Here is a 14,044-nt window from a genome sequence, read left to right on the forward strand (position 1 = left end):
GTCTGTTGTAGCCTTAACAACTGCCCCAAAATGAGAGAGTGAGGCATAGGAGAGATCAGCTGCTTCAGGTTGTAACAGATCCAGTTGCTACTTCCTGCACCTGGCACCCGTGGTTATATATATCCCCCCACTGTTGAAGTCTGTGCTAAATTCATGGAGAGTCAATATCAGGATTTGTCCCATTTCAGTAGGTCTCACAGCCTCTGAACCAAAGTCTGCTTCAGATTTCTGGAAGGATAATGGAGAGTCCAGTACAGCTGAGAAGGTCACTGCCATGGGAGCACATCACTGTTCAATTTCTCAGCCAGTTATGGGTGGACTCAATGGTCTTATAGGCCCTTTCCAACCCTACTGGTCTATGACTATTCTATTGGTTGTTTGTTAATACCCCAAGGCATTGGAAAGGTTTGGTACATTTGGCTCTGGCTTACACTTTACTGATAAACGACAATTCATATTGTGTTTTACTTGTTGGTTTTGCCTATGTTGTAATGCATTTAGAATGTTATACTGTTAGTAGAAGTAGCAATTGTTTGGGTTGTTTGTTATTGTAATGATGTGCTGCTGCAATTAATGTATCAATATGCATTTTTGGTTTTATAATGCTGTTTTGTTGTGAGCCACTTTGGGGACATTTTGTGGAAAAGTGGCATGCAAATTGAAGATGATGAAAACAACCTGACATTCAGCACTGTATAGGCAAATGGCCACCATTTTAATTTCCCACAATGCCCCAGCATGACCCTGGGGGCATTACATAGAATACACATACACACACAGCAATATTTTAGTCTTTAAAAATATTATGATAAGACATTAAAGCAAACTAAGACTACACCCCAAAGCCCACTTGCTAAGGATTGTGCCCCAGTGAACACAGTGTGACTTACGTCGGAGGAGCTGGGTTCTGTTAGTAGGTGTTTATCTGTCCACTTAAGAGACATTCAACCTGCTCTAAATGGACTCTGGCTCCTCAAGGAGAAGAACATGGCAATCCAGACATTCTGGAGACCCAACCTAGCCCTCTGTGGTTCCCCAGAAGGAAATGCTCATTCTCCTGTTCCACACCCTTCCCCCTTAACTACTGAGTTTGTGATTTCCCAGCTTTGTACAGTTTTTCCCCATTCTAAAAAGTTGAAATGATTCTCCTAAGGCTTAGTTACTGGCAGTAAGCGGTTTAACCCCTTCATGGATCACGGCCTTGTTGTGGCGAAGGGGCTTGCGTAACTCAGTGAAGCCATAAGCTATGCCGTGCAGGGCCACCCAAGACGGACAGGTCATGGTGGAGAGTTCTGACAAAATGTGGTCCACTGGAGAAGGAAATGGCAACCCACTCCACTATTCTTGCCAAGAAAACCCCATGGAACGTATCACAAGGCTAAAAGAGATGATATCGGAAGATGAGACCCTCAGGATGGAAGGTGTCCAATATACTACTGGGGAAGAGCAGAGGATATTTCCAAGTAGTGCCAGAAAGAGTGAAGCGGCTGGGCCAAACCCGAAAGGACACTCAGCTGTGGATGTGTCTGGCGGTGAAAAGAAAATCCGATGCTGTAAAGAACAATATTGTGAAAATATATCTTTTTTTTCACCATCTTAGTCTATGTAAATATTGATGTAGACTAAGACGTGCCAAAATAAGGAACGCGAATGGCGGCGGCCATGGCCGCCACCATTTGCGTACGCGCGTTGTTGTTTTTTTTAAGTCAGCCGTGATAGGCTATGTAAACATTTACGTAGCCTATCGCCGCTGACTGCAGGGACGCAAACAGCGGCGGCTATGGCCGCTGCCATTTGCGTCCCTGCTAGCCAGTGGCCGGATGTCCAGCTGCTGGCGGAGCTGGCCGGTGGCTCCGCAGAATCCCTGCGGAGCACAGCCGGCCAGCCAGGATTCCGGGGGGGGGAGGAACGGAGCGTCTCTCCCCCTGTCCAGGATTCCGGGGGGAGGGATGGAGCACCTCCCCCCCACCATCAACATAATCCGCAAAAGGTAAATGACTTTCGTACATCCCTAGCCGCTGCGGAGCACAGCCAGCTGTCAAGGATTCTGGGGAGGAGAACCGGATCGCCTCCCCCCCGCTGAGGATTCCAGGGGGAGGGACGGAACGGCTCCCCCCCCACCATGAACAGAATCCGTGAAAAGGTAAGTCACTTTCGTACATTCCTAGGGATGGCGGAGAATTCCGCCACGGATTTCATTGAGGCCGAATACACTGGCATTCAGCCCCCTGAAATCCGTGGTGGAACGGCCTGCCACCCACCGCCCCCCCCATGGATTCCCCCCGGGACAAAGCTTATCTGGGGCGGATGTTCCGGATGGTGGCGGCCCCGGCGGCAGCTGGTCTTTTGACTAGGTATGTATGAAAGTCACTTACCTGAACCCGAAAGCTGATTCGCGGTGGGGGGGAGGCGCTCCGTCCCTCCCCCCAAACTTCTGGCTGGGGGGGAGGCGCCCCGTCCCTCCCCCCAAAATTCTGGCCGGGGGGGAGGCACCCCGTCCCTCCAGCCGCGAATCCTGTCCTGCCGGGATGCAAATGGTGGCAGCCGTAGCCGCTGCTGTTTGCGTCCCTGCAGTCAGCCGTGATAGGCTATGTAAATGATTACATAGACTATCACAGCTGAGTGAAAAAAAAACAAAAACTGCGTGTATGCAAATGGCGGCGCCCATGGGCGCTGCCATTTGTGTTCCTTATTTTGGCACGTGTAGTCTACGTAAATGTTTACGTAGACTACATGGGCCAAAATAAGGAACGCAAATGGCGGCGCCCATGGGCGCCGCCATTTGCGTATGCGCGTTTTTTTTTTTACTCAGCCGTGATAGGCTACGTAAACATTTACGTAGCCTATCACGGTGTTTTTTAACAATCTAGCCATGATAGCGTATGTAAATCTTTACGTAGCCTATCACTTTTTGTTTTTTAAGTTGGAAATGGCTGCGGCGGCAGCCGGTCATTAGACTGGCCGCCGCCGCCACCACCGAACCACCACCAAACCACCGCCGCTGAACCGCCAGGGACATTCGCACAAGGTAAGTCCTGTCCCGGGGTGGGGCGGGGGGCCAGACTGTTTCTCCACCAATTTCGCGCTGGCATTCGGCCTCCCCGAGATTTGTGGAGAAATTCTCTGACATCCCTACTTTTGACCGGCTGCCGCAGCTGCCATTTGCATCCTGGTCTCCTGGTCTTTGCCATGCTAGGCTACGTAAGTATTTATGTAGCCTATCATGGCAAGCCAAGCCAAGCCAAAAAAACCCAACAACAACGGCGTACGCAAATGGCTACGGCGGCCGTCATTTGTGTTCCCTATTTTTTGCCATTTTACCCTATGTAAATATTTACACAGTCTATTATGGTGAAAAAAAGGGGAACGCAAATAGCATAATGGGCCCTATTTGCGTTCCCTTTTTTCCACCGTTTTAGCCTATGTAAATATTTACGTAGGCTAAAACAGCAAAAAGAAAAGGAACACAAATGGCGCCCACTACGCTATTTGCGTTCCCCTTTTTTTCGCCGTAATACCCTACGTAAATATTTACGTAGGCTAAAACGGCAAAAAATAGGGAATACAAATGGCAGCTGCCGTAGCCACCACCATTTGCGTATGCTGCTGTTGTTTTTTTTGGGTTGCCGTGATAGGCTACATACATACTTACGTAGCCTATCATGGCAGCCTGGCTGGATGCAAATGGCGGCTGCTACGGTGGCTGCCATTTGCATCCGCAGCAGCCTGTCCGTGGCTGGAAATCCGGCTGTGGATGGCCCTGGCTGGCTGCTCCGCGGAGCCGCCGCAGAGCGGAGCCAGCCGGGCAGGATTCCGGGGGGGGCACCAGATTGCCTCCCCCCCCGTCAAGTATTCCGGGGGGAGGGACGGAGCGTCTCCCCCCCCAACATGAAAAATTTCACGAAAAGGTGAGTTTTGTACATCCCTAGTAAATGACCTCTTAAAATTCTCCACCCTATTTGGGGGCAGAGAAACTGGGAGGACAATGTCAGGGTGGAGACTGAGCTGATAGAGCCCCAGAGCAGTTCTGATTCTGAGGAGGATCAGCAATCCATGGGAGAGGAGCCAGCTCATCCCTCACAGGCACAGCAGCTGGCAGAGATTCCTCCTGCCGGCATTCCTGAGATAGATAGTGATCCTAGCAGTGAGAAAGTATGGGAGGGGGGCTTGCTGGATGCTCGACGCAGACACAAAGAGCGACGAGCGATGGAGGGCATGAAAAGGAGGCGTAGTGCCCGTTTGGCACACAAGCAACAGCCGCCTGCCGTGGACTCAAGAAAAAGAGGGTGGATCTCTCCCTAGCGCATAAGTTCAGGATCTTTACATGACTCTCCTTCAAACGGGGATCAACTGCCTATTCAGCACATAGGCCACTCTGCTGTTCCTGGCTTAGTTGCTGGTAAATAGTATCTGAAAGAGTCATTAAGGTGTAAAAGGATTAAAGCCTTGAAAAAAATCATTTGTGTCTTGAGTTGGCTATTGGGGTCTACTGAAAGAGGCCACTACGGTGGTCCTGACAGACAATTTCAGTGAATTCCTACAGTAAGAGGAGAAATTCTCCAAGAATTTCTCACAGGTAAGACTCACCACTGGCAAGGGTTCTAGCACAGCTTCTTTCTTTTTCCTAAGTTTTTTTTTTTTTTTCCTGTGCTGGCAGCCTGGTCCCCATTTTTCATTGTCCACAATATCCCATAACTAGCAGTGTTTGGAGACATGGGGGGTGGTGAAACTCACACAAAATCTAGGAAGAAATTTGGGGAAATTCTGCAAAGTGGCTTTTTATTTCTAGGAGGGAAAGAAAAGAAAAACCTCAGGACTTCTCTGAGGAAAAAAATGTCTTCTGAGAAATTTTGGCTCATCTCTTGTCATTCTTTAGGATTCATCACCTTCCCCAGGATCTTCCAAATGTTTCTGAGGGCAAATTGTGGTACAAGCAGAGAGATGCTTGTACAGTGAAAGACAGGATACTCATGCACACTCCTTGGTCACCTCATATGTAAGGTAAGCACAAGAACCCATGAGAACCCAATCCATGAGAACTTCTCCAAAATTTCTTTGCTTTTCAATTTATTTTCGAAAGTAATTTCTATCAAATTGAATGACAATGGTCAATAATAGTGTGGGAGAAATGTAGGGGTGTACGAACCCCACTTACCTGGGTCTGCTGGGGGGTCCACGGGGGGGGAGGCAATCTGGACCTCCCCCCAGAATCCTCCCCGGCCAGTTCTGCTCTGCTGCCGGCCGAAGCCAGACTTCCAGCCGCGGCCAGTCTTCGTCCTCAAATGGCATCTGGCATAGTGGGTGCCATTTGCGTCCCTGCAGTTTACCGTGATAGGCTATGTAAATCTTTACATAGCCTATCATAGTAAAGAGGAGGGATGCAAATGGCATAGCGGATGCCATTTGTGTCTGCAGTCTGGCGATACAGCCATGGCGGCCGTATCACTGGGTCTTCAGAGCCGGCAGCAGGGAGGATCCGCCAGCGAGGACGTCGTGCTGGAAGACAAGGTAGGAGAGCCTATCCTCCACGGACTTGGGGGGGGCAGATTCAACAGAATCCGGTCTCATAGGGGTCCATGGAGGATTTCTCCAACGTCCCTAGATAAATTTTTGGCACAACACTGGAGCTGAAGGGGCACCACCTTCTTCCTTGGTTTGTCTTAACTGTCTCACATAACTTGCCAATGTAAGGTACACAATTGCCACAGAATCACTGTTACAATTGGAATAGGCCAAATAGTACTGAAAACAAAGGTGCACCTGTCTGTCCACAAGCTCCTACTTACCCCAACCCCAAATCAGCCTTTCCAATCCAGACAATGTTGTAGCAAAGTAGGCAGCAGATCGTAAATGCATCTGTCAGTTTTGCTTTCTCCCATGTTTGAACTTTTAAAATCTCAAGTTCTTTCTCTCCCAAATATGAAGAACTTTGCAAATGTTGGTAGATCCTTATCAAAAACTACCTGAAACCAAAATTCTCACTCATTTGCACTGAACAGCTACAATAGCTCCAGGTATTCCCAGCACAGAGAGGACCATGATAACGTACCTGCCTGTAAAGATGATGAGCGTGTCAGAAAAGAAGAAGTGGCAACTCTAATTCGGTGCAAACACGTTTGAATACACAGCAGTTCAAACCCAGACCCAAAGAGCAAAACACTCACAGTCTTTGGCCTGGATGGACAAATCTGACACTTTTGCTTTCTCTCACAGCTGATCTTTTTTTAATCTAAAGTTCCTTTTGTCCCAAATATGAATAACTTTGCAAATTTTGGTTAATCCTTAGCAACACTGAACTGAAGCAAAATTCTCACCCATCCTTGGAAGTAGATGTGTGCATTGTCAAAACACACATCTACTTCCAAATGAATGAAGCAAAATGAATCAAGCAAAAGACAGAAGCTGTGTGAGGAAGGAAAAGTCACTTCTGTCCCTTACATGGATTATTAGGAGCCGTGACTTTTAAGCATACACGTTAGTGTTGGTGCATGATTTCTGGTGGCAAAGTGTGCAGATGATATGTATTTGGGAAAAGCCTCCTGTTTTCTTCTTATATCATTGTCCTTGGCCTCTTATTTCTCAGCCGGATGGGGTAAAAGACCATGACAGCTTTGACATAATGTACTGTATTGCTAAGTTTGTTCAGGCTTGGCCAAAGGGTGGAACTAGCAGGGAAAGGGGCAGGGCAGAATGCAGTCGGGCATTTCAAATGCCCATATCCCTTGAGCTTTTACACATGTTTGAGTGGAACATTCTGCCCAGTTAATGAGCTGGGCCGGGGTGGGGGGATGCTACAGCCTTAGCGGTAAGCAAAGGATGAAGTCAGGCATTCTGAGTCTTGGAAGGCCAGTAGTCTCAGACTCAGGGGGATAAACTGGTGGTCTTCCACAAAAACAGATTGCCTGGAGGAGAGGCAGCGGGTTTATATAAGGCAGTGATACCTGATTGGCCCTAAGCTCTCACCTGACTCCTCAGAACAGAGGAGCATTCTGGTCTGTGGTCTGAATGTCCCACCTGGAAGTCTTTGTGATTTTTCCCCCTCTGATCAGCAGCTCCAGGAGATAGGCAGAAAGCGGCCAGTGTCTGAACTCCAAGCTTTGTGGTTTAAGCCCTGTAGCACAGGGTACTTTCTGAGGCAAGTTATCTGAACAATACTGAGCAAAGTCCAAACAGTTTTGATTAGTGATTTTTTTCAAGAGTGGTGGCAGGCGACGTCTCCATAACCCTCTGTGCCCCTGCTACATAGTAGGGTTTTTTTTCAGAATAACACAATTATTATTGTCAATATCTTTGGAGGGAGGGCTGCCTATCCCTGCAGAGGTTTCCACTGCCTGGCTGTGGCAGTGAGAAAGAGAGAGGGGTTTTTTTGGACCTTCTGGTGAGTCACTATAAGCAAGATTAGGTGAAGGAGCTCCCTGGCTGGTATATAACATCCACAGTACTAAATCTTTAATCACCACGTATCACAGAGTGAACACAACTAGGCGAGAAATGAATAATGTATCCCTGACTTTCTCAGATGCAAACACAGCAAACAAGTGATCCTAAAAAAAAAAAAAATTCTATTGATTGTAACAGGGAGTTCAAGTTGTGAAATAAAGTTGCTATGTCTCAGAGTGGTGGTTCTTCTTCTGGATTTCTCCTTCTCTGTCTCTGTCTGTCTGTCTGTCTGTCTGTCTCTGTCTCTCTCTCTCTCACACACATACACACACACACACATGGGGGGGAAGAGAGAGAGAGAGAGAGAGAGAGAGAGAGATTTCTCTCTTTCTATTTCTTACGTAGCTCTTTCAAGATACCATCATGGACGATTATCTGTCATTTCAGATGAGATGCTAATGGAAAATTGTCTCATTGGTCATATTATCGATGTCACCCTTGTTCACAAGATAAAATTATGTATTTTCATTTGGAAAGGAAGGGAAGAAAACCGAGGCAGGGATGAGTATTCAGAACAGTTCAAAAGAACTGACAGAAGAGAATGGTGTTATAGAAGGAAATTCAGTCACAATTTCTGGCATGAAAGGAAACTAAGCTCAACATTAATTTAAAGCAAGGATGGAGTGAGGGGGAGAGAAATAACCACAGTCTGGAAGATTACATTGAGAAGATAAATATTTATTTACACAATGATGGGGAAATATCTGATAGAAATAAAGAAGGATAATCTTTCTTTGGATTTTTTAGGGCATCCTATTGAATTCAAGCTCCGGGGGATTGGATTTTTCATTTTTGATATTATATTGTAGATGACATAAGGATCCAGGCTAAGTAAGTAAATAACAACATTATAGATCCTCCATCTCTTTTAAACATTGCTAGACTGAATAAGTTACAGAGAAGAGATGAGATGACAGGAGTTGTTAGTTAGGTTACAAATATTCATGAAAGGAAATCTTTCATCCTAGCATTGCCGGTAAGCTAATAGAAAGGGAATGAAGATGGGAATAATTTCAGTTGGGCTTCACCTCTACAAGTTTCATCTTGCCAAAAGCTACTTTAATGATAATATTTAAAATCAGGTGTTTATGTTCCACAGTCACTCCCACTGTTTGCCCTTCCCATGACTACATAGGAACCACTGCTGGAATGCAGAAAGAGGTGGTCAAAGGATGGGATTTTGCTCTAGCTACGTTAAACAATTGATCCTAATCTTAAGGAATTATCTGCATCTTCCTAAGGCTGGGGACAATAAAACAAAATGTATTGGCGACTCCCCCTTGCCATGATGGGTCCTAAGAAGTGGATCTCTAAAAGTGGTTACCTAATGGTGATGGATTTTCCTCAGAAACTGTTTGGAAATCAAATAAACTTGTGCAGTTTCCTAGCAAATTCCACGAATTTCTACCCCAGTAAACCAAGTAGGAATCTGGAGCAGTCATTTTAGGAACACTCTCCAGATATAGCAATAGGAACAGTTGCCCTGTTGAGGAAGGCACAGAGAGACTCTTCCATTTAGGAACTAATGCTCAAGTAACATTAGTGATATCTGACGGTGTTTATGGAACTGTTGCCTTATCATCTGTGGAAGAAATGCCATATTTGTTATGACTACTAGTAACTCACGTTTGATCATATATATGCTTTGGGCAGCGGCTAATGACACTGGTGGAGTATCACCAACAACTTTCAGAAAATTGCCATGGATATGACACCTAAGAAAAAGAAGGATTCCAGAATAGCAGGTGTGTCCCCTAAAGAGCAGGTTGGTAAACAGCTGCATACCAGTGTTGGAATTTCCTTAGAAATGTTTGGAACACAACTAATAATCTTCAAGCTTTTCAGGTTGATGATTTAGTTAGCCTAAATTTGCAGCATGGGACCATTTGAATCCAAATGACTGTATTGTTATGTCACTCCCTTTCTTTGTCTTCCACTGTACCCCCCTTTTTGCTTTCTCCTTTCTCTATGCTTGCATTTGCCTTCTTCTTTTAAACATGTAAAGAAATAAAATTGTTGTGGTGCATTGGTAGATAGTCTTGTGGGTCACAACCCACTAGTTAAAGATGAATGTCTTAGTGAGGTTGTGCATTCATTTACCTCTCATGCTGACCCTGTCCTGTCTTGAAAATTCAGTCTGTCCCATCTGTATGGTCTTTTCTGTTATTTGTGTGGGATTGAATTAATGAGGAGATTAAATTAACCTCAACAATACATAGAGATCATACATCTTCTGTGTTCTCATTGAAAAAGATGATAGGGATCATAAATCTATTAAGAGCCTGTGAGCAATAAGGGTCTAGGAAGAGTAGTATTACATTTCATAGCTTTATGATATCCCTAATTTTATAACTGTGTTCTGTTTTGCTTCTTTCCCAGGTGGATTATTGGAAGAAACACACAGTCCTTCTCAAAAGAATGCAATGTTAGAAAAGAAAATTGTAGATGCAAAATATTGGTAAGGAGAGGGAGGAGTACCAATATCATTCCATTTTTTTCTCCGTTTCATTCTTTGATGTTGTGCAAATCCTATACTACGCAGACTCCAAATCCTTTTTACTTATTGTTAGGGATGGTAGAGGAATTCAAATCTTTGTGAAGTCCAATAAACACTGATCTTATCTGCACTTCCTTATCTGCCAACAGTTGAACTTCCTGAATGGTCTGCTGCAGTTCTCAGATCCAAAATAGCAGCAGCAGCAGCAACATATAAAATGTCTTTTACAATGTGTGTTTTGAAGGAAAAATGTATTTAGAAATGCATATCCTGAGAGAAAACATTTCAGAAATAATCATATAGAAAAATAATATCCATTGCTGTCACAGTACTCAATGTAACGATGTTGCACAAGCATAAACCAATGCTAGTGCAACATCAGCCGTGAATGTTGGTGGCAAATCACCACCTTTCCCCTTTGCTTATCAAGCACTAATGATGTTCCACTAGCGTTGGTTTACGCTAGTATGTCATTAACGCTAGTTCTGTGGAAGCATTGAATACTGCCACATGTATTTAAATGCAAACTTATATAAATAACAGACTGATACAGAAACGGGTGGAATGGACCTATGAGTGAACAGATGTGAAAGTGACACAGACCAGAAATAGATTGGTTTGCCCATCTCTCCTTATTATACATGCTCCCATCAGCAATACATGCTGATCAGAAACACCTGATCTCCTCTCATCTAGACTACTGTAATGCACTCTACGTGGGGTTACCCTTGAAGATGGTTGAAGGCAGCCGTCGGCATGATCATATCACTCTGGTGCTGAAGGGGTTGCACTGGTTACCAGTTGTTTTCTGGGCCAAATTCAAGGTGTTAGTTTTGAGCTTTAAAACCCTATATGGTTCCAGCCCAGCCTATCTCAAGGAGTGCCTCCAGCAACACCAGACAGGCCACTCAACAAGATCAGTCTCAGATGGCCTTCTCTCTGTCCCATCACCCAGAACAGCTAGGCTGGTGAGGATGAGGGTGAGGGCCTTCTCTGTGGTGGCCCCCACTCTATGGAACTCCCTCCCTAGGGAACTCTGCCATGCCCCCTCTTTAATGAGCTTCCACCACGCATTGAAAACTTGGTTGTTCAGGCAGGCATTTGGGGTGGGAAATACCATTTTTTAATGTGTAATTTTACTGATTTAAACTGTTTGTACTGTTGCACATCGCTCAGAGTGGCTGGGTGACTGGCCAGATGGGCGATTAAGAAATTTAATAAATAAATAAATAAATGAATGAATGTTCAACCTTGCTGCATAACAAGGTCTTGGCAATGCAGCAGAAATACTCATCAATGGATTTTGTAGGTAGGATATAACCAATGTCTTAAACACAGTAAGATTTAGCCTACCCCTTCACAACTTGTGAGCCTCAAGCCAAACATAAGCCACCGGGCAAAGTATGGCAGCTCATCACAGGCTTGCTAAACTTCTTTTTTTGAGGGGGGGCTGCTTGCCTCAAGGGACTGCAAAAGCAAGGGGATTCAATCAACTAGAAAGCCAGCTGGAGGGATGCATTTGACTTGGTGGGTTTCAATAGGTGTGTTATAGCTCAATCATCCTCAAATGTTATTCTAAGTAAGTGCTCATCTATAATTCAGAGTCCTAATTAAAATTAATTTAATACAGATTCAAAGCTAAAAGGTGACATTCTTCAGGAGTTAAGCTCAGGGATTAATCAGTATAAATCTAAATATTTCAACTTAATTGGCTGTGAGGATTTAAGGAAGGTGCCATCTTTGTTTTTGAAAAGCTACTTTTACTATTTATTGATACTTCAGTTCATTTGCAAAGCACTTCATAATTTCTTTGTCTTCACTTCCACAAAAGGTAGGTCATTATTACTCCCATTTCACACATGTGGAATTGATGTTTAGAGACAGGGATGTAGTCAAGACCACAAAAAAAGAATAAATGAAAACCCAAATCTAGCTTCTAGTATTCTATCCATTTATCCATTTTTCTCTTTTACAGGAACACGAGATTTCATCCACAAAATTTTTATATCATTAAAGCCAACTTCTGTTATTGTTTTTTCATGGCAAACATCTAAAGAAACCACTTAGACATCTCAAATGATTTGGATATATGTTCCCCATGATGTGTTTTTTTCTTCAACCCCTGTCCAGAGACTGTGTTTTACTAAACTACTTGTTATTGAATTGTTTATATTTTTGATTGTTTTCACAATCATCTGTCAGAATTTAACAGCTGTAGAAATGGCATACTTTTCCATAGGACTAGGCGGAAAAATCTGTACAACTAAGAAAAATGATTTTCTTTGAACTTATGATCAGGTTTTAAAAAGTGAAATTGGGTGAAGACAAACAAAACCAAACAAAAAACCACATTCCAGCTGCTACAGATGCTGTCAGAATGAATGAATTTCTGCAGACATGGTCAGATGTATGCCCTACTAGGCACATTATTAAATGATATGGGAGTATGCCTATAATTCATTCTTGTGTTAGACAATCTAATATGGGAAGGATGGATAAACCAAACTTGGTTATAGATGAAAAAATGGGTACTACCAGTTGGGTTCCAACTTAAGAGTTGCTTATTGGATCAAACAAAGGGTCCACCAAATACACCATGTTGTTTTCAGCCAGGTATGGTCAACCCAAAGCCTCTGAGAAGCTCACAAAAAGAACATGATAGTCCCAACCTTCTCTTCATGTTTGTTCCCAGACTATGCTATTCAGAGGGATATTCATATTTCCCCAGTCAGATTGCTCATGCTCAGCTTTCCCATGCATTTCCAGAAATGAGAACAATGTGAGAAGCACTCCCACGCCACTGGTTTGCATCCTCAAGCGTCCCCAAGACTTGATCTGGTGTGTACATGAAGACTTTCCTATTCACTTCCCTCTACAGAAGTTCTATGTGTACACTGCATAAATGCATGGAGCTATCCATAGGCAGATAGGAAACACATATCAGTTGGAGAACTCTGTATATGTGTCACAACTCTTACACTGGCAAGGACTCATTGGACTGGGATGCCAACCTTCTGTGAGAGTAAGTTAATCTCCAGTCCTAGAATCCTTCCAAAAAGTGACACATCCTGTTGTGATTATAGTAGCGTGGCGTCACTGGGTATAATCCAATGCTGTCTGTCCACTGATGGATAGACATTCATTCATTCATTTTATTATTCGCCCATCTGGCTGGTCACCCAGCCACTCTGGGTGATGTACAATACTAGAAACAGTTTAAAACAATAAAATTCTACATTAAAAACATCATATTTCTAAAAATACCCTAACCCACCTCAAGTCATCCCACCCCAAGACAACCTACCCCAAGACATCCACTAGCAGAAGGGATTCCCCATTCTGCTGCAGTGCCTGTGCCCCAATCTGTTCTGAAAGCTAAGGGGAGCCCCTTGAACAGATTTTGAGGGTGCATGGAGGGCTGCAGGGGGAGGAGAGGACAAGAAAGGTCCACTGTACCTGTGGAAGCCTGTTCACATGACTTTGGATGCACCCCATTAACATACATCATTGTAACTTAATTTTAGCATTGATCAAAATTTCCCTTGCACCATGACATTCCTGTTCGTGTCAGGGCTGCATCACTTCAGTCTACAGGTGGGGAATCAAAGGATGAAATGCTATTTCATACCCAAAAATCAAAATCCTTGCACATAGAAAATTAAATCCGTATGGCAAGAGAAAGCTAGGCTAGAACCCCTCACCCTAACACACTATTTTTTTTTAATGTCCATACATGTATTTTTCTTTTATGTCCCCTTACTGAAAAAAATAAGGCCTCCCACAACTTGGTATAATAACATTCTTCAATCCATTCATTCGTATCCTTTTTCAGTATCCAAGCTCACAGAGATCCTATGTAAAACAACAACAATAATGCACCTTTATATTTATGTGGTATTGTTAAAAACCACACAGTGTGTTCTTTAGAGGCATTGTCAGTACAGAGAACATTCAGTCATACAATGTATCAGTCATGAAATGTTTAGAGATGGGCACAGGAAGTGGCATTCGGCAGGTTCAAATGACCATCTTTCCCCATGAGATTTTACATTTCAGATAATTTATTCTATGGGTATAGATGGAAGGTACTGGAATAGGTACTGAAAT

At 44.0% G+C, this 14,044-nt stretch overlaps 1 protein-coding gene across 18 annotated transcripts in view; it reads right to left on the minus strand.

Annotated features, from left to right (window-relative positions):
* The window catches only part of NRXN1 (neurexin 1), a 1,598,206-nt gene that overhangs the window by 1,029,674 nt on the left and 554,488 nt on the right, over window positions 1-14,044 (minus strand). The gene's annotated exons all lie outside the window — the stretch shown is intronic.

The sequence above is a fragment of the Heloderma suspectum genome, chromosome 1 (genome assembly GCF_057233095.1).
Source record: "Heloderma suspectum isolate Gila_16-S chromosome 1, 16-S_ref, whole genome shotgun sequence".
NCBI classification, from domain to species: Eukaryota; Metazoa; Chordata; class Lepidosauria; order Squamata; family Helodermatidae; genus Heloderma; species Heloderma suspectum.